Source organism: Anguilla rostrata, chromosome 6 (genome assembly GCF_018555375.3).
Source record: "Anguilla rostrata isolate EN2019 chromosome 6, ASM1855537v3, whole genome shotgun sequence".
Taxonomy (NCBI): domain Eukaryota; kingdom Metazoa; phylum Chordata; class Actinopteri; order Anguilliformes; family Anguillidae; genus Anguilla; species Anguilla rostrata.
In genome coordinates, this window is record NC_057938.1 from 17,816,357 (window position 1) to 17,835,432 (window position 19,076).

The following is a 19,076-nucleotide window of genomic DNA, read 5'->3' on the forward strand; positions in this document are numbered from 1 at the left end:
TAGACTCCTCCCCTGGAAGATAATAATCCAGCCTGCACCAGCAAAGTCCTGAGCTAGCCCGTCGCTATAGTTGGCTGCCAATCCGGAGATCGTAGTGCGAGGAGGATCACTACAAAGATGATACATGTGATCAATAGTGATGAATGATACGCTGATGAAAGGCGGTGGCGACGATGTCGCGGACGATAATAGCGGTTGTGGCACGGGAGCCTCGGGAGTGGAGTTTGGCCATGTTCCCTCAGATCACCGGGTGTCCGGTTGAACCGAGTCCAGGGACTTGCTTGGCCTTTCATCAGCAGGTTGAGACAAGGACCTGATTGAAGCCCGGGACTGCATCAGCACTTTCCGTCCCCAAACTGCTGCTGCTTTCGCCTCGTCCTTAGCCTCGTCAATACCTTCACGAACAGTACAGCACATTCCAAAGCCCTTCAATCACCCGCTTTTTAATTTCACACGTAATTTGTACTTTTCAGCTTTCATGGATGCAATGCAATATATATGATGAATTGGTTTCAGAAATTTTCTAAATGAAACAAAATGAGAGTGAGTGCGGTACATAAAGAAAGGAGAAGGCAGAGAGCCTACTTTTTTTTTTTTTGGAAAGGGAGCAGTTACGGAAATTAGTCACTGGATATGATTTCACTCAATTTATGGGTGATTTATGTCTTGTGTTCTCCTCTCAGTCGATCTTTCACACCTTTTTCCTAAAAGGCTCTATTCAGAGTGGATATAGCTGTATAAACAAGTATGTCAGCGTAAGCAAATTTATATGAAATGCATATTTGCTCAAGGTCATCCTCCAGTTAACTGCCTGATTCAGACAGTACCTGCATACAGTGTAGGGCATGGGTTTTTCTTGCCATTGAGGCTGTTTGCTTTTTCATTACGGTAAAGGTGCAAATCTTAATAAAGGGCACTTTCCAGACACAATAGATATTTCTCGGCTGACCCAGCTTCACCTCACTGTTTTGCAGCTGAATGTTTGTGCTGAATGCTCTTTCCAGTCAATACTAAAGGAGGCTTATCTATGATCCCTGTTTATAAGCCTGTGTTATACCCGTGGTTTTTGTGCATTGTGTGGAAGGTAAAGACATAAATGAGCCTAGCTAGTCCAGACAAATGTTTAAGACCTTGAACAGTGAATCGATAGAGCCCTGCCACGTGCACACACACACACACACACACACACACACACAGTGTGCACACAAATACACATACATAAAGCTACACTCACGCATACACGTGCACACACACACACACACACACACACAGTGTGCACACAAATACACATACAGAAAGCTACACTCACGCATACACGTGCACACTTAGGGCTGTATTTTTCGGAATCTTGTCTCGTGGCGCACTGGCCGTGGCTAGTGAATGCTGGTATTTTTATGACCAGAGGCGAGGAGGGCACAGCTCACAGCACACGGCGCAGGTGGGAAATGGGCTGGATTATCCTGAATGTATTATAAGTGGGTGTGTTGCAGCTTGGATGCATTCATAGCCAATCAAATGACGCCTTTTCATTCCCGTTGGGCGCTGCACACTTTGCGCAAGTTGTACTGCTAAGTTCCACAATCTACGACTGTAGTGGAAGACTAGGATAAGGATATACTAATCACATGTTTCTCACAAGATGCTCTTTGGTGGGAGGTGCAACGTTGTCACTTTTTCAAAAATTGAGTTTTTGAAATTCTAAATTATGGGATTTTTTTCAAAGATTGAGAATTGAAACTAATTTCATAAATAGTAATGAATGTTTGAATTTGGTTGAATTTTCTTCCATCAGAATTTTTATAAAACATTGCCTAAATGTTTATTGTGGGCCAGTTCCCCATTAAACCTATAGCTAAATAACCTAAAGACACTATGCTACAACTAATAATGACAACCGTGTCTTGAAGTTTTATTAAACAAAAGATCGTAGGAAGAGAAGATCGTAACAGTGCCTATGATCCTGTTCACGGCAGTAAAATGACTTGCTATGAACTGTTGCCCAAATGAAAGAAAAAATTATTTAAATATTATGTTGTGAAATAATTCATTAATTCACAAAAATGGCATGGATTCCTTTAACTGACCTGAGCAATTTCCTTTAGAGGGAAAAAAAACAGGCATTGCTGGCAACTTTCTCCTTGACTATTATTTTAGTCTCTGTGGATAGCATGACCCACATATTTCAACTTTATTTTTAGGCTACCTAACTGTATACCCTCCAGACAAAACAATAATAGATAGGCTTGTTGTTTATCGGTCTCTTTGATATTGAGCACTACCAAATGATGTTAAATTAAAACTTCGGCGGAGATAACTAATGCAGTTAATGCATGTTTCTTGCATATACAATTTTGGCACAAATTGTACATGCAAGAAACACTGTGCAGTTTAGTTCTCTTAAAACATTTATTTGTGCCCTTTCTTCTGTTGCTGTTTTTCTGAGCTCTTTTCATCTGTAAAATGTATTTGAAACAGTTATCTTCTTGGCCACGAGTAGTCCTAACATTCTGTGGGGCAAAAAACATTTTTCTTTCTTTGCACGAATAGTGTCATTTTATGTAGAAAAATAGTGTACAGAGAAATACATGTTCCAGCTGATTAAAACATTTTCAGCAGTAAGATACATTAGACTGCTCAGTTATGTTACTATGACTAATAAATATAGGGTAGTGTTATGATTAAAAGAGAAATTGTCACAAAATATTGCATTAATCATCAAACTATAAATGCAGTCTATTCACAATTTGTGCCGGTGCAGTAGCTATCATTTTAACTACAGTCACTTTAAATAAAACGAAAAGATTGTTTAAGTTGCGTTTATTGTCATTCTTCTTATTACAGACGGCTCCAAGATAAAGAACAAAATACAGCACCACCGGGACCACAGTATAAAGACAGCCATAAACATTTAAAAACGGGTACAAACTATGAGGGTTGGCAACTGACCTATCTGAAAATCATTTCATGTCACCGTAGTAACAACAGATGTCTCCCTCATGGCAGGCAGATGCCTGTATGGCAGAGGTCCCCTCATTAACCCATTTCTGTGCCCGGCTCCCCTCCAGGCCCTCACCCCACTTAGGCATGATGCAATCCCCGCGCTGCGATCGCTAGCAGAGGGTCAATTATCCCATGCCTGATGTCAATAGTTCCATCAATACCAGCTGTCTCTAAAGACCTACTTAGAAATCAACTGAAGAGTCTTGAAATAACCGCCTAGCTTGTGCAAACAAGCGGCCAGTCAATTGACGAAGGACGGCCCACTGTCTGGCGCCCTCTCAGTTTCCTCCGACTGTGAGCAGATCTGGCATGTCGTGTGTGTAGCTGTCCCTGTGTGGGCCCTGGTGTTGTGAGCCTTCAGCTATCCTGCACGGTGCAGAACATCGATGGTGCTCCAGCGTCCAATGCTGTGACTTTTAGTGTATGTGTGTGGCCTCAAAGAGCCTCTGAACCCCCCCATTTAGCCGAGGGTTCTGGAATGCAGCGAATAATACCGAAATAATGGTTTTTTATATAAAAGTATGAAAGTGTGATCTTGGACAGAAGAGTGAGTGGGTAATGCTGTGGGGAGGGTTGTGCGTGCCGGGGAGGAAAGAGGTGTTAGTTTGTGCGGGTACTTGAAATGACACACAGAACACAAGGGCTCCATTTGAAATTGCTTTTGTCAAAGCATTTCTCTGTCTCTGCTCCTTCTGGTGTCCTTTAAAAGAAACCTATTAAGTGCTTTCTTTTATTCCGTCCCACTCCATCTCTCATCCGTGTGTGTTTTTCTGGATGGGCCTTCTTGAACGGAACAGACGCACTTACCGCTCATTTTCCACTTTCTCACTTTCCATCCCGCCATCTGATGCTCGGTGTCCTGCTAACGTGGATTACAGCGTGCCCCCCTCCCCCCTCCCCATCCCCAAACCCCACTCCCGGGCAGGCCGTGGGTCTGAGCTGGTCTGCGGGAGGTGGAATTCACCCAGAGGCCCACGGGCTGCCGCTTCATTCTGTTTGGGGGATTAGGGGCGTGTGCCATACGGCCCCATTCAACAACACCGTCTCCTGACCAGAAAAGAGGATTGGGCTGAACTGCTGGGGGGAGGGGGGTGGAGGGGCGTCCATCACCCCGGCCTGTTATTTTTTTGTTTGTTGTGGTATTTAGAGCCTACATATATAACATAACAGGCATTTAGCAGACGCTCTTATCCAGAGCGACTTACACAGCTTTTTTTTATTTATTTTTTTTTTATACATTGTATCCATTTATACAGCTGGATATATACTGAAGCAATGCAGGTTAAGTACCTTGCTCAAGGGTACAACGGCAGCGTCCTTACCCGGGAATCGAACCTGCAACCTTTCGGTTACAAGTCTAGTTCCTTACCCACTGTGCTACACTCCAGCCTACCTACTCAGTGTTCCCCTTTCTGTTCTCGTCGCCTATTACTGTACATATGTATGCCTATTTGATTTTAAGATGAACTGTCGGTTACCGTGAACAAAGTAGCAACAGAAGTTTGAAAGTGTCGGTGACGGTGGCGGTTTGTGGGGTTGGGAAGGCCAGACGTCCCCTCAAAGCGTCGCTGAAGTCTGCCTAGCGACTGCGCGCTCTTGCTGGAGCTCTGGGGCTCCGGGGCTCCGGGAGCAGGGCGGAATGGACGCGTGCTGCAGCAGAAGAAAATGGCTCTGCCACAGGGTGCGGAGCCCTGCTGCCAGGCGAAGAAAGAAAAAGAGGTGTGAATGGAGTCCCGCTGAAGCCTGCTGTTTGTGTTGTTCTGTTTGTTCGTGGCTTGGGAGTGACAAAGCATTATTCCTTTTTTTATTATTGTCATTATAATAATAATAATAATAATAATAAGGTAATGCACCATACAGCCACTATTATTATTATTATTATTATTATTATTATTAATAAGCATTTTACAAGGGATAGTGAAGTAAGCTCTATTGGATAAAGTAGGTCAAATCTGAAAGTTAAACTTTTTTGGTTTAGATTGGTAGATATTCATTGGTAGTCCATATTGTTTATTTCTGTTAGGTAAAATAGGGCTGGAAGGATGCTGAAGGCTGTGAGGCGGACGTGGAAAGCATGTTATAGGCGTGTTGCAGGCCACGGCCGCTCTGGCCTGTTTTCTGCGTGCAGCCCCGACGTGTTCAGACAGGAATCGACAGAGTGAATAAACGAAGAGGAAAAAACCTAAAGCCCCAGACAGTCTTTGTCATGCCTCACCTACGCCGGGCCCAGCCCGCGAATCGATGCAAACATGACTGTTGCCGGGGCAACGCGTTCCAGCGAGGGGGCTGCCATGAGGGTTGTTTATTCCTGCCAGTGTCTGAATCGATTCGTGCCTCCTTATGGTATCATTTTGGATTGTCCATTTGCACCGCCGCGTGATTCGGCGAAACCCGCGCCACGAGAACGATCTGCTATTTTAGTGATTATCAGTTTTGGAGGGACGCCTTCCCATTACGGATTGAGGGGACAAAAAAAGTATGGTTATATTGTGCTGAATCTTTAGGGATTAGATGGGCTATTGTGTTTTTTTCTTCCTTCCTTCCAATTCAAATTGAATTCCTTCATCTGATTAGCCTTTTTGAAACCTAAGAGGATCATGGTGCCTGCATTACCAGTGGCTGTGAGCTCTGACTGAAAGTCATCATGGGTACTGCAGCTGGTCTGAGCTGGGGCTGGGGAGGGCATCCAGCTTCCTGTACGACACTACAAATCCCATAATTATCGATTCTGCTCTGGAGACGGAGTGACAGAGCTGCTTCCTAAAGGCGTGAGCAATGGAAAGGGAAGAGAAGGAAACAGACCAGCAGGAGAAAGGAGTGTAGTTAAGAGAGAATGAGAAATAGAGAAAGGAGAGGGGGGGAGAGAGGGTGGCGATCAAGAGAAGAATGACCGGAAGGAGAGGAGGAATGCAGAGAAGACAGTGAATTAGAGAAAGAAAGTCAGAACAGGAAAAGAGAGAAGAGGGGGAAGGAGGAACAGACAGAGAGCAGAGTGGAGCAGGTAGACGCACGGGAGCGTGACGAGAGGGGATTGAGAGTGAAAATCTCCGCTGTCCTCCGGGCTGTCTGCTCCACAGCTGGCTCAGGCAGGCGTCGGCTTGGTTTGCGGATATTTGGAAAGAGAGTCGGCGGTAATTAAGCTGCCAGTGCGCGCTTGTGTTTCCCGTCCCCCGTACGCTCCAGCTGGGACCACCGCCTCTGAAGGACCTGCTCTTCCATACCCAAGCCTGCTATAGAGCAGAAGCTACAAACCTGCGGGTTAAAAAAGCATTGTGGGATGCCGCTACCTTTAGCTATGTCTGATTCAAATTATTTTTTATTGATGTCAGAAATTTAAATTCGTATCGAAATATTTCCAGTAGTGTGGAAAAATTCACAGTTGCCATCACCTTCACAATCACAGTTGGCACAGCATGTACAGAAAATATGTGCATCCATAATGCAAACTAGACATGAAGTACACTGGATGAATACCCATACATAAGAAAAAACATGCACAATGTCACTTCCGTGTTAGACATACGGTGGAACAATACATGACAGTCCTGGTGTGAAAAAAGAAATTATGACTGTAGTATGGAATGTGGAATAGAACCTGCTGTTCTACCAATCATGGGTAAATCGTGGAGACACTACATCAGAGGTGTCAAACTCCAGTTTGGGTCTTCCAGGGGGCTAAAGTGTCTGCTGGTTTTTGGGGTGCTCTCGTCACAAATGTTCCACAAGTCATTGGTTGGCTAAGAAATTCACACACCTTCTTCTCAAGACCTTATTTGGCAGCAGTTGGCCCCCTTGGGATTCAGTTTGACACCCCTGCACTAGATAAATAAAATAAATTGTAATGGTGATAAAAATCAGTGGTATGAAAAACAGCTAATTATTTATAACTGCTTTGTTTGTAGTTACTTTTAAGGACCATTTTGAATGTGCAGTTTTAAATGTTGAAATGAGGCAGGTGTTTCCGCTTGGTTTCACTACAGTTGCTTCCGACACTTGTCTTTATTCTTGCTATTCTCAGAGGATTCTGCTTTTGTCTTTTAAGCTATATAAAGGTGCTCACAACTTTCACATCAAGATTTGCAACAGTCGTCTGCTGAGCCCCATGTCTTTAATCTCTCTTTCCCGGCAAGGTCGTGCGTAGCATCTCATTGTGATGCTGGACAGGCAGAGTACCGCACTGTCCATCTTTACCTAGGGAAGTGTACAGTATGATTGTGACCGACAATCTTTATGCAGGTCAAGCCTGAGTTCTGTTCATCGTACTGATTTTATTGTTACTGGAGAATGTTGTTCCTTTGACAGTCGGTGCTTTGTTTAACTTTAGATGCAGCTTGGTTGAAACTGGCCTTGGCCACACTGACGTTTTTCATTCAAAAATCAGACCGTGGATGGTGGAGCCTTAAAAATGCCTGTAGCATAGACTGTACAGTTCCCAAGCATTGGTGCTAAATGGAATTCACTTCATCTTTCAATTCAATCTGACACCAATGCATGGATATGTCACGCCCTGATTTTATTCACGATGAACCTACCCGGGTAATTGTTCCCCAGGTATGATTCCCTGGAAGGAACAATGGGTGTGACACACAGACATGGCAATCCATGGTTCACATGGATGTTGGTTATGTCAGTGTAGTCATGCGGTATGTGTAGGAACAAAGCTTAATCTGACGATGTTGCCTTTAGCTTAGTCAAATTCAAATGAGCTGCACTGATGCGGTGAACACAACATGTTGTATTGCCCAAAATTGATAAAATGTGAAAGAATGACACCTAAATTAAAAAGTAAATTATGATTATTTTTGAGTAACAATAACAAATCAGTCTTCAGACATATGAAAAAGAGTTCATTTCCTTCTCATTTTAATTTGTTTTAAATGTTTTACGTTCTGTGTCTCAATCAATAAGCTCAGCAGGTTTCTGCCACCATTTTCACAGAAATGCCTCCTTATCAGCGACTTCCTGTCTCATGATGACTTCCTGTCCCAAAGTGACTTCCTGTGTGACTGCCCTTAAAGTGCTGTGTCACTGGTTTGGCCCCCATGTCCTTTTCTGCCTCTACAGTAATTACTTTGCAAGCTTGACTGCTTTTGTTCCATTAAATGGAGAAGAGCTGCAGGTGGTTATGAATCACACTATCAATACTCGCTCGTGCTGATTTTCTGGAACCGCAGCCCACAGCAGCTGATTTGAAATGAGAAAAGAGGGAATGGATGTTTTTTTTATTCTTGTTTCTCGCTCGTCGCATAGCCGTCCTCTTTCCCTTGCCCCCTCTGTGACCCCGATGACAAGACTGGCACAGAAACAGCCCCCCGGATAGACCGCTGTGGTTCTGGGTCCAGTGTAGAAATGGGACGTTCTGTACTGCGTTTGTTCGTTTTTTTCCCGAAACCTCCTTTAGCTAGTTAAGACTGTAAAACAAAAGCACACATGTCTTTTCTTGTGTGTTCCCATCTAATGCCCTCTTGCTAATAAAAAACGACAAGTTTGCACTTAAACCCAGTTACCCTGCCTAGCTTTTGCTCAAAAGAAACATTCGCTCTTACTATTGTCAGTGCTATTTGAATGGTGTGTATTTCAGCTATGAACTAAGCTTGCAGGCAGGTATGAATAGTGATATTACTGCAGTTCTGTTTAATAGGTTATATGCAATTACATATTTTCACATCGGTGTTGTTGGGTATTACTTGAAAGAATGTGTTTTAAAGGACCTTGATTTTGGCTTGTTCAGGTAGCAGAGATAGTGTAGCAGAATTTTCTGTACTTTCTCACAAACCGAAAAGCAGCGGAGTCAGATTCAGTGCACACAGAAAAAGCGAGAGGCTCGTTTTGCCACTGCGTCTTGTGAGAAGGTGTGAATATCATTTTGATTTCCCTGCTGAAAACTGTGAAAATATCCCCTCGGTATGAGCAAGCCTGAGTGCGGTGGCAGCACAGAGAAGGGCAGTGACGATTCGACAGCGAACTTTAGACTCAGACAACATACTTCAGGTGAATATTTCTACGGGTTCGGCATTGTATAATAAAACTTTACCAGTGTCTGTCTCACAAATTCTGTTTGGCAGCGGGAAAGGTTCAGTTGTGCATATATTTCTGAAAGGAGAGCATGTGCTGTTTTTTCACACACAGGCATGCACACAGCCAGGCACGCACACACATGATATTCTTTCCCCAGACATCACGGGTCACACGGTGTATATGGTTAGTATCTTTTACGCTCGGTACCTATCTTAGCTGTCCATATTGAAGTGAAAGAATTGGGTCCTGTGGGGGATTGATGAGATGAACTAGGGCAGAAAAGCCAGGCTCTCACCGGTCAACGCTCCGCTTTGGCAATTTTAAAAGCCCGCAGGGATTTCTAGCCCCGAACCGGAGCATTCCCTGGCGAGGCCGGGTGTCACTCTGAGATGCGTGACTCTCATCACCGTCCACGCGAGGTCTGCGGTTAAAGGAATCGGAGAGCGACGGGATTCTGGGTCACCAGTTCCAGGGCGGGGCTCAGAGCCCTCACGGTCATGTGCGGTCCAGGATAGGACGCAGGCTGTTGCTGGCTGACGCTGGCTGGCTCTCCGCCCCTTTTCCAGAGCTGTCAGCGTTTCTGATGCAACCCTTTGAAACAGAGAAGCCACATCATCAACTTCAGCATCTCTGTCACACACGTAAAGTAAGGGCCAGATCCTCTGCAAATATCTTCAGCCTGCTGATTTCCTCTCCCTGTCTCTTGTTCTCTTTGGTCAGCCAGTGCAGCCAGTCACCATTACGCAGCATTGTACACAGTGAATTGAGCAGGAACTTCCTGTTACTTTGTCTATTAAGCAGCACCCCCCGCACACGCTCACTGCCACATATGTACTGACATCCTTTCAGTACAATGCTAGTACACGTATGATAGGAAACACACAAGCACACAGATCCACTTCTGTGTATTCCCATAAGTGTTCTTAGGATGAGCAGGCAGGCAAAGCTTATTTCCTCTGTATAACAACATTTCCTCAATGCGTAGTGTTAAAGTTCAGCTGTTGGAAGCCCTCTAATTTTAATTTAGATGCAGTTACAAATTACACATTCAAGTCTGGATGATTAATAAGACAGTTTGGGACAGGTTTGTGTTTTAACTAGCGCCAAGATTGTGCTCTTTCACGTAGTCCTTTCAATCCACTTTTGAAATTGGAGAATAAAAGGTCATTTTCTCTCAACGACCCACGCAGTTCGGTTGAGGTGGATTAAATTAATGGAATTCAGGAGAAGTGGTGACAAATTGAGCTTTGGCACAAGCCTCCTTGATGAGATCTGAGATTCTGAACCAGAAAGCAGATCAGGGCAGGCAGTGTTTGAGAACAGCATTGCCTCATATACACTTAATATCACTTGGCACAACGGCTCTCAACATTTTTTTGTGAAATATGTTATAATGCACACTGTTGCTTGCCATGCTTAGTTTAATTTGATGAGAACACGCCAAACCTCTTTGGGTCTGTTTTATTTTGACTGCGTGATAAAATGGACCCTTTGAAAATGCTTAATTAAGCCACGTTTGCGGTTTGGCTAGAAGGATTTGTTTTAAGAAATTGTGAAGACTATGATGACATATTTACGAGTGAGGTGTCCATTGATCAGAAGTAATTCTTGCTAATAATGATTTTGCTTGAAATTGAGCCAGAATGACAGAGAATGAAAAATTGGCTGAATGGCACTGGAGTTTATTTTTTGCACACAGTAAGCTGAACCTCGTTGCAAAAGTATTAAGTCTGGGAGGCTCCCCACTGACGGCAGCAGATTTTCTTGCTCCCTAGGTCTAGACTCAATCGCAGGTTTGAGTCTCAATGGATCATATGTTTGCTTGGAATGCCCCCCGCAACTATCCTGCCTCTTCCCCACAGGAGGGACTGTCAAGGTTGTTCTCTCCCTCTCTTCAATATGTAGCAACACCTGCTGGCAGTGCAGTGCCTGCGGAAGTTACGCCTAACAAGCAAAGTGGCACTCTACTCCGAGCGTGTCACGTTGCCTAGTAACTAGTGGCAACAAACCGGGTGAAGTGGCTGGTTTTTTGCTAGCACCGGAGGAGGCTAGTGCTAGGCTCCGCCCTCCAGGATTGTTATGGCTGTTTGGGTGATGTAGATGAGTGGTAGTCCTATTGGAATTGGGAATTGTCCATGACCAAAGAGAACTGTGAAAATGGAAAAATTCAAAAAGAGATTTGGGGGATATGATAGCATGTGTGTTGATTGATTGTCAGTGTCAAATTTTTTTGGTCAGGCTTTGGTCTGCAGTTCACAGGGTTGCTCCGGATCAGAAGTGAGATCGGTCGGGGTCAGACTTAGGGTTCAATTTCAGGCCTGATCCAAGCTACTCTGATCTCATCTCATGTTGACCATGAAGAATTCAGGGACCACTCCTTCCACTGTAATTGCCCCTGCTATGTAGTTTAATGAACTTGTTTGGGAGTCTTGAGCATCTTTAAATATACATGTTCAGCTGCAGGGCTGTAACAGAAGGTTCCAGATATATGCCTTGAGCTGACCAAGCAATTGGTCAGGCTGGTCAAGTGTGAGAAAGACAAGAACACGCGGCTTCGTGTTGGCTACTGTAAATAAAAAAACCCCGCTACAATTGTTGCTAAGCTACTGTAAGGAAGTACCATGCATTTTAATGTTCTTCCACCCTCTACACAATTAAATTGGTATGCAGACAAGATATGGCCGTCCCAGACTGCTTTCCCAATTATTGTATGATAGCTGGAGAAAATATGTTTTTGTTTATTGCGCTTGGCTTTTCTCACCTATTATTAATATCAGCATCAAGGGGTGCAACTGTTGTTTAGCTGGCTGAATTTAAATAATATGTTTATACATTTTTTAAAAATATATATTTTGACTGGTGTCTTCCAACAATTCACTGACTTGGCTTTGTGTGGGTTCAAATGAACCCCTTAAACCTTACCAGGCCATGCAAACTTTACCAGTCCCAACAAGTATTATCCAGATCATCCATTTCATCTTTACCTGGAAACGGAAGATAGAAGCAGACAGGCAGGCATGTGTGGGCGGTCACATGACCCTCTCACCGGCGAATCTCATGCCTCAGGTAATGAATAGCAAGGCTGTGTCGGGGCGGCTGAGGAGTTTTTCAGCTCAGGACTTTTATGCGGTGAAAGGAGCAGGTGAAAAGATGAGCGTCGCCTTTGCAACCCCACAGCACACAAAGCGACAAAAGGAAGAAAAGCGCCCAAGTCTAGAGGCACGGCGGAGCTGCATTTCACTGGGCTTTCTGTAGACATCGCTGAAAAGTGGAGCACGGCAGCGACATTGAGAACCGTACATCAACTGGGGGGAAGAAATGGCCCCGCCCCCGGAGGGTCCAGCCGCGCGGTGAGATAGGGTGAATCCTGTGATTAGATCGGGGTCGGAACGTGAGCCGGCCCCCTCGAGGACCGCCCTGCGTCGCAGGGACATGGCGTGGCAGAGTCCCAGACTACGTGGTTCACTGAGGAAACGGCGGGAACGGATCCAAATCCACCGCTTTTAGCTCGGTCCCTTGTTTGGAGGGCGGCTCCCCAATATCTGGGTCACGCGTCCAGTTCCCACTGCAAAGAGGCTGGGACGGTCTGCGCCTTTGGCCCCCGGCCCGGCTCTTTCCAGCTGGGCTGGCATTTTCCGCCAGATCTCGGCTCCCGTCGGCCCACGCTCCTGCCTGACCTACTTTTGAGGGGTCCGCAGAGCTACTGACGCGCTGCACTAATGGCCGGGGTCTGCCGGCTGGGTTTTAATTATGCAGAAAGATGCATGCGTTAATGGTGATACTCTCTGAATGCTAAAGCTAATTTAGCCCCCTGGCGCAGTATGCGCAGCTCACCTGCTGGGATCCGTGCGCTCTGACTCTCAAGGGCACTCTATGGTACCGCCATTACTAACGGCTGTTCAGGGTAGTTACTGAGCAGAATCCGCTGCAGAATGTTGACGAGGTGTAATGATTAGGCAACAAGGGAAGGTTTCTCTTGAGCACTGCCATTGAGCAAGGTGTACTATGTAACCTGGCTTGCTCTCAAGCTCAGTGGGGTATCTAGCTGTAAAAATGGGCAGTGTGGGGAACACAAGCCACGGATATGGACCAGGATTTGGGAATTTATCGAGCAAGAAGTTCTAACATGCCCTTCTGACACAGTGGACTGACCTCATCAGGGCAGATATGACAGTGGCAGAAATCTATTTGGGGGGGGCAAAGCAAGCACAGAAAGAGCCTCACGCCCTGCAAGCTTTCCAGGCACCTGCAGGGTGCTGACAGGAAAAGCATGGAGCTCACTCAGCTGCTTTGCTGTTGACTCAGCCTCATGGTGCTTATGAAGCTGTGTTGTGAACCATCAGCATGCTGCAACAGTTTCTTGCTTGAAGTCAAAAACTTGACAGCAGGGAGAGGAACTACAAGTCAGTGCTCTTCATTAGCGTCATGTCTCCCTGGTTACATTCTTGGCAAATGTAAAAATTTATTCCGTAAGAGATGCCGGCAACAGAATATGTTAACATAAATTATGTTTTGGAAGTGGTAAAATTTGCCTCCATACAATCCAGCCAAATAAAATATCTAGCCTGGGGGCTGAGAGGTGCAGCTGTGTAGCCATAGCCAAACTGAAAAACATGGCCACTGTATATGTGTGTGTGTGTGTGTGTATTTGTTTGTGCTGACCATGTCACAGACAGATGTTTACAGCATGAAGGTGGTAGCCTCTGCTCTTGTCCTTGTGTCCTGCTAGAGAGAATCACACTTTCAGCAGCAAACACCAGTCTATCCATCATTCTTTCACCAGGAAAGCACACTACATTTCCCATCATGCACAGCTCTGATATACATGTTTCGGAAACAAATGGAAACGGTTATATGTAAAGACTCTGGTTTAAGCCCCCCTGAGGGCTTATTGATGAATTGAACCTTGATTCAGAATATTTAGAGGTGACTGAACAAAGAAGAAAAGTGAGGACTTAAGAGTCTTACTTTTTAATCACAGCATAGGATAGTGTATAACCAGAGGTAGTTGAAGGAAAATCACCTCCATTGTATTTTTATCAAAGTTTGCTTGGATGTTGTTAATCACCCATAGATCTGCTGGTATTCCGCACTCATTTGAGAAAGGCTGTCTGTGTGAAGCTCTGTTTATGCGCTACCTTTGCTTACACCTCTTTCTCCATCTTAGTGTTTACCAATTCTCTGAAGTGAATGGATCCTTTCTGATATGTTCATTATTTGCACTGTGCTCAGGGGAAGAGAACTCACTTAACTGATATGGCCCTTGGTCCTGCCAGACCAGTTAAAATGATCTTCCTTCATTTATGCTGTGTTCTCCTGGAAGGTGCTTTCTTTTGTGTGTTTGGCGTTCTCGTGTTTGCAGGTACAGTCAAACTGATTGCCTTTATGATGGTAGTCATTATTGTAGCGCTCTGGCCTTTTCTCCCAGCATGCTTTGCATTGTGCACCGTTCTTGTCACACCGGCCTTTGATCTGTTGGTCTGACCCTTTTGGAAGGTAGATTTTTCTGATTGTTTTTTATCATCATGTAATCCTGGGTGGTCTTGAGTGAAAGAAGAGGCAATGTGCAGGTTTGGATATTTATCTTATATTACTTATATTTACCTTCTCTTTATAGGCCACTTAGCGGATGTGTTCCTGGCTTGTCTATCTCACCCCGGGGCTTTTTTTCAAATGTGTACCTAAATCATTTTACACCCCTATTAGTTCAGCATGTTAAATGATAACTCAGTAGAGACTTGCCCCAGATTTTTGAAGTTACTGATTTTTGGAGAGTTTCAGCTTTTTGGAGAGTGGCCTATTGGGTACTCTCGCAAAAGCTTGTTACATAATATGAGCGCTTGAAAAGCGTTCTGGCAACAGAAGAGGCTAAATTCTCAGGATGTTGAGCAGCGTGCTCTATAGCCAAGCTGTGCAAATCTTCTGTCCTTCAAATGAGCTGAGTCTCAGGCCCGGCTCCCTCAGAAGGGCCCGGGTTACACATTTCATGGGTTTTAAGCAGGCCTCTTACCGTCCTTCAGTGCACTGTCACCGCATTTGCTGATAAGTGTGTAATGGAGGAAGGCTTTGGCGTTCCTCAGTCTGCAGAAAAGCCCTTTATTTCCTTGCACTCAGCACTTTTACCCGCAGGTAAATCTTAAAAAGTCACATATCAAGGTGGTGCTCTCGACCGGGCGCCTTGTTCTTAGGCGGCAGAGTTTACCGCGCTAGCTTTGTAATTCCTCTTTTATTCACTTTTTTATGTGCTGTTTTCCATTATTATTATTTTTTTTTTTGGTCTTCCAGCTCTGTGAAATACAGCTTTACATGTCTTGCAGAGAAGCAAGGTTATGTAAGCGTAATCTGCGTCCTGGCGGGCGGCCATCTTGAGGACGCCTCAGCCCGGCGCTTCCGGGACACGGGGCGCCCGTTCGCGAGCGGCTGCCGAACAGGCGCTTATCTTAAAGGTCCGCCCGCGCGCATGCGACTCCCGTCCGCTGCCGCGAGGAAGGGAAGAGCCGGCGGCTGAGCCGCGGCGAGCGGCCCCGCCGCCTCCGCGACGCAGGCAGTTTCTCACTAACAACCGGGAGCCGCTCCCTGTCACCTGACGCCGGGGCTGCTGAGGCAAGATTGCGCTCGCTCTGACACTTAGCGTAACGAGCGTTTCAGGTCGTGGCGAGGCGGCTCAGCGTAGCAATGAGAAGCCAGGAGAGGAGAGTTTCCCACCGCTGAAGGTTGGCTCGCTTTTCACAGACCATAAGAGGGGAAGCTAAATTGTGTGCCCCTCGTTAGCTGTCAGTCTACGGAGGTTTTAGTTAACACTTCCATTGATTTGGTTGCGGCTGGTGGGAACCCAGGCTCAGGGGTGCGTGCTCAGCCTCTGTGCTCTTGTCGCTGTGTGGTCTAATTTGGCGCGGTCCCTACCTCACTCCCGGCTTCCTTTGCTTAGCTCAGACTTTCCCAGGCCCAGGAACGAGACCTTGAAGCGACCAAATACGGTCACGTCATAAAAAAAGGAAAAAAGGACAAAATCCAGAATCCTCACCCCTGACCGTCCTGCTGTCGTGTATTGTTTAGCTGCCATCGAGAAATTGGCAGAGTTTGTGGAAATATGTTTGGATATATTAATGAAGGACGCTTTCCAAGGCGCACGTTAGGAAGCTGCCAAAAAGCGAAACCAAACGAAAAAAACTAGCCTTGTTGAAAAGGTCCATTAAATTGCTCGGCAAACTGAATCTGCAAGTCGCCAGGCCGGTGATTGGCTTGGCGATGGCTGTGCTTTGTCCGTGGCTGGTGCAGCGCCCTTGACCAGGGTCATTTACCCGTAACGGTCCAGCGAATCTTCGGCTGCTTGGATGCGTTACGGAGTAGATGCACTGAGGCATCGCAGAAAGCATCGCTCGACACCGCGAGCCTCCCCCGGATAAGGGGGAGGTAAATAATGCTAATGAAAATAAGAGGCCGTCCGCGTTCTTATCTGCTCTCTCTCTCTGAAGGTAGTGTGAAGAGGAAGGAGCATATATTACAGGAAACTGGAAGATGGTGCCATTAATCTTACCCTCTCCCCTCTGTTCATTGTTTCGGCGCTGCCAGAGTTATGGACTCGCGGAGATTACGCTCGCCGGATGCGGTCTGCTCCCGTTCCGGTGTCTCAAGGACGGCTTTGACTCAGACAGAGGTCCTCTGAGTCCTCTCGTTCCCATTCACGGCTTTAGGATGAAGAGACAATATGCTTCATTTATGGAGATCTTTCTCTGTATTACTGGGGGCTTATCACAGGCTGGGCTTTGATCCACAGTGGGACTGTGGGATGTCAGCATCTGGGTTGTGTTTGGATGAATATATCCAGTGACTGGTGAGACACTGTACTAGTGACGCTCTGACAGACTTTACTGTCATTTCTTCTAAATCCCCACTGTGTCCTCCTAAAGGGGCATTATCCAGTGGATTACAGTGTTTTGTGTCTTCAGATGTTAATTCAAGAACATTTAAAGGCAGCTGTCAAATAACTGTCTTGAATCAGTGTCTTTCATGTCTTTGACTTGTGGGAGCGTCATGGGACTCAAGAAACCGCTTTAGAAACACCACCATCAAGAACCGATAAGAGCTTCCAAGTGGAATGTGGAACTTCAAATTAAAGTGGAGAACAGATCCCGGTCCTAGTTTTGGTGGATCGCGGAAGCCCAGTTCTCAGTCTTCTTTACCAGTCGAGGTTTTAATGAATTACGGCACTGGCAAGTGGATTTACCCACTGTTCAAATGAACATGGTCTGAACCGTCCGTTCAGGCGCTGTACTGAATGATGGGACGTGGTAAGCCGACTGCTGTTTTTAGGTGGGCGGTAATAATTGGGACGGATCTGTCCGTTGCCACGCCGACAAGGTCTTCCGAGGCCCCGAACAGCGCAAGGGTAGCGCTGTTTTTCTTTTCTGTGACACCAGACATGTCTGAGGACACAATTACACAAGGGCGATTTGCCGGTTTGCATTAAACTGTCAGGATTTCTCCCCTTTCGGGCGAAGAGGTGCGGGGCTGACGTGCGCCTGACAGGGCCGAGGTTGGGGCCCGCCCGCGCCGCCCCCGCGCTCTCTAATTAATCCGAGCGCTTTCGGCGGCGCGGCGGCCCGTGCGTCGAGCCGCCTGCTACCCATCTCCCAGCGACCCGGCTCTCGGCTGGGGCCTCGCTCGAACGAGTGAAATGAGGGGACAGGATGTGATGTCAGCGAGGACCTTTGCGAGCCGCAGGGCGGAACGGGGGACGGGAGGGAGGGAGGCGCGTGAAAGAAGAAGCGGTGACACGCTCTCGTTCAGGCCCTCGCATGGCGGTGTCGAGGGAAGAACAGCGAGCGAGCGAGCGAGCTGCGGTAATCCCGGCAATGTCACATGATGGCCAAGGCCTGTTCGTCGGCCCTGCACCGCCTCACCAGTGACTTGCCGCTCCGTGTCAAAGGGCTCTATTGTTCACGTCAAAAGCTGGGGTTTGTAGCTTTCGTGGGCTGGCTGGTCTTCTGATTCCATCGCTGACTGAGACTGCAGAGAAAGAAAACGGGTCTTGTGACTCCTGGTTAAGCGCTGATTCATGGCTGATCCTGCCAGCACAGCTCCTGTCTACCCCGATGAGTTTTCCGCTGCAGCGTGCGTGATGGAATTGGCCCCCTGAATGGGAATCGGCTCTCTGATCTCCCTGTAATTAACATGCTTAAAATGCATAAATGAAAACATTAAAAAAGGCACCAGCTGTCTCCGTGTTTGGCTCCCAGTATTAAAGCTGCTTGTGGGTTATGGCATTGTGACAAATTAGCATTCTGTCCAAGGAGGGGGTTGTGTCCTCATTTCATTTATAAATTAGCAGCTCTGTTGCACGGAATAAACATTGAAATCATCTTTTTGTGAAGCCTCGCCCTATCGAATGCGGACGGTGGATATAATTATGTTTCTGTTGTCATGTTAACGCCAGTAAAGTGTGATCGGTGCAGTTATTCTGCTGTGCTCAAAACCGCGTATACAGTAGCGTGTGAAATTTGCGAAGCGACTCTTGTCGCTGCTCCTTTTGTGAGTATAAGGGTTATCACTTTGTTCTCCTTTGTTCTCCCCCTTTGCGCGATCTGCAATGAGTTGTCCTCTGCGGCTGTTCCGTGTGAATGGTTTTTTTTTTTTTTTTTCTGTCTCTCTCACAATCGTTAGTCATCGCACACAGTCTGCCCGCCTACAGCACTAGACTGTCAATGGGCCCTTTTTTAGACTCTATTCTTCCACAATGAGTTTTTAAAAAGATGCCAAGATGCTCTCGGACTAAGAAAACCGAAACGACGCACGCAGCGAGCTTTTCGTGCCACAAATCTCCCAATTTGTCAGCTTGGCCAGCTAAATTAGGGAGTCCTGCGTTAACTGGCCAGTTCCCTGTTCAACAATGGCTCCTCTGCAACCTGGAAACGTTGCTGAAAGGTTACCGAAGCATTTTAATAATGTGGTGTGTAATCCCTGCCAGTAATTTGTCACATTTCCTGTGCACGGGAATGAGAACATTAGCTTCTCTTTGCACAGTCATGCTTTTTTTTTAGCTTTGTGTGTGTGTTTCT

At 46.2% G+C, this 19,076-nt stretch overlaps 1 protein-coding gene across 7 annotated transcripts in view; it reads left to right on the forward strand.

Moving 5' to 3' along the window:
- LOC135256706 (TRAF2 and NCK-interacting protein kinase-like) overlaps positions 1-19,076 on the forward strand; it is a 113,065-nt gene that overhangs the window by 26,629 nt on the left and 67,360 nt on the right. The window lies entirely within an intron of this gene.